The sequence below is a fragment of the Lontra canadensis genome, unplaced genomic scaffold (genome assembly GCF_010015895.1).
Source record: "Lontra canadensis isolate GAN:19392208 unplaced genomic scaffold, GSC_riverotter_1.0 scaffold40, whole genome shotgun sequence".
Taxonomy (NCBI): Eukaryota; Metazoa; Chordata; class Mammalia; order Carnivora; family Mustelidae; genus Lontra; species Lontra canadensis.
Genome location: NW_022631034.1, coordinates 13,918,238 through 13,920,704, shown reverse-complemented (window position 1 = coordinate 13,920,704; position 2,467 = coordinate 13,918,238). Strand labels below are relative to the sequence as shown.

Below are 2,467 nucleotides of genomic sequence, written 5' to 3'. Positions count from 1 at the left end.
ATCTACCATATGATCCCATCATTCTAATATTGGATATTTTCCCAAGAGAAATGAAAGCATATGTTCATACAAAGATTGCACACAAATAGCCATAGAAAATTTATTAGTAATATTTTAAAAAAACAACAAAAAACTAGGAACAACTCATAGCCAGGGATATACATCTTTGTAATGGAATACTACTCAACAAAGAAAAACAATCAACTACTAACACACACGATGACATGGATAAATATCAAAATAATTACGCTGAATGAAAGAAATTAGATGAAAGAGTTATATACTCTATGATTACCTTTATATAAAATCCAAGAAAATGCAAACTAATCTGTAGTGATGGAAAGGAGAGAATGGGAGAAGGGGAGAACCAGAGGAGGGGTAAAAAAGGGCGCCAGAAAACTTTTGGTAGTGATGGATATGCTATGTCTATTATACTGATGGTTTCACTGGCATTTATATAAGTCAAAACACATCAAATTGTATTTTTTAAATATGTGTAGCTTATTATATGTAAATTGTACCTCAACAAAGCTTGTAAAAAAAAAAAGGTAAGTGAAAGAAGGAAGGGAGGGAGGAAGGAAGAAAGGAAAGAAAGAAGAAAAGAAGGGAGGAAAGAAGGAAGGAAGGAAGGAAGTCAGAAAGAGAAACACTTAGCTGAGTTCTTGGTAAGTTTAAGTAGAAATGAGCACAAACTTATACCCGTGGTGGGAGTCTGAACTACACCAGTTCAATGTTACCAGGTGAAGGTAGACATATCTGCCTAATAGACAGTGAAGTTGAGATTATGGTTTAAGTCTTTTTGGTGAAATCTGAGGATGCTCACAGAATGCTTGAGTGTGGGCCAAGGAATTCCCTCAAGCAAACTGAAGGCACAACTCAGAAATTTTTTTTTCAATCTGATCCACCTTCCAAATGAATGATTATTAAATAGTTTTTTCAATTTTCTGGTGTGGAAATATAGAAGAATAGAGAAGCAGAAGTCCAAAGATGCCAGGAAAGTGGCAGATAAACCCGGTTTTTTCCCACAGGAAATATCAGAGACTTAGTTATAATAAGTGCTTTGTCTCTACCAGCATTAGGATGTGTGCTGGGGCAATCAGTTCATGGAGTTGCAAGTATCAGGAAGGATGTGAATACCAACATCAGTCCATATTTTCTAACTATCAGAATCCAAGGCAGAGAGGTGAATGCCATGCTCTTCTCTTTCCTTCCTTAGCTCAACAGGCATTTGTCTTGCCTTCCCTCAAGGACTGATTTCTTAGGCAAAGTTGCCAGGAAGAAGCCATGTATTTGAAGACACTGAGATGTTAGAGGTATTTATTAACACAACATAATTTTAACTATCCTGGCTCATTGTTTTAAAAGAACTTTCATTTGATAAATTATGGACACTGATTTTCTTTCTTAAAGGTCATTTGTAGTTAAGATTTAGACTGAAGTAGAAGTAATGGTCAATAGAAGCAAATTGATCCCAAGTCCACAGACAGCTTCCAGGATTTTCCACTGCATTAATTAGTTTGGAAAATTGAGAACTATTTCATCAATACATAATATAATCCACAATTACCCCCATGACAGTATTTGCATTCAATTCTACATCTTCAGCCATGGAAGCCACAGGTTTTTCTAGAACTAAGATTTGGTATAAACAAAATGATGTGGGCTATTGAGTATTAAACATGCAAAGTTTAATGCCTTAAACTTATCAGTTAACAAAATAATGATTCGGGGTGATGCCCGAATGCTCACTGCTAATGTGAGATGAATTTTTGTGTGGGCAAAGGTTGCCCTTCAGGTGACCTGCCTACTTTGCAGGATGCCTCCGAGTGGCAATCTGCTCATCCCCCTTTAAAACTGAAAGAGTAGACTGGTATGAAGGTAATAAAGAGCTTGAGAAAGAAGGAAACAAACAACAACAAAAAAACATGCAAAGTTTACATCTGTTACATGGCCGACATGTACTAAATTGCCTGTAGCTAAAATGAAAACAAATGTATTATCTCCCAGAGAAGATAAAGTGAATATTTGGTTATCTGGACTCAATGTCAAGAATAAGGTAATTATCTCAAGAAAGGAAGAAGACTAATATGACAGTGGCCCAAGCAAATCTCCATGTATTTTTAAAATATTACCATTATTGGCATTGGCCCACTCAAATGTAGTATTTAATTCTAAATACACAAAGTATTTCAGAAAGATAGCCTAAGGGTTTTCTTTTCTTTTCTTTTTTCTTTTCTTTTCTTTTCTTTTCTTTTCTTGTCTTGTCTTGTCTTGTCTTTTCTTTTCTTTTCTTTTCTTTTTTCTTTTTTCCTTTTCTCTTCTTTTCTTTTCTCTATTCTTCACCAAGACATGATGCTACAAATGCTCCTTTCAATAATTTGATAAACTTGAGCTCTAAGCCAGAGAGAGCATCTGTTAGAAAACATGGCAATATTCTTTCTATTTATGGCTCTTTCATTTCAAACCA

General features: G+C 35.1%; 1 non-coding gene across 1 annotated transcript; it reads left to right on the top strand.

The window, feature by feature from the left end:
- Positions 1 to 1,691: 1,691 nt before the first annotated feature.
- Positions 1,692 to 1,841, top strand: LOC116875133. Its single transcript, XR_004384153.1, has one exon. It is a non-coding gene; the product is annotated as a U12 minor spliceosomal RNA (small nuclear RNA).
- The last annotated feature ends 626 nt before the right edge of the window (positions 1,842 to 2,467 follow it).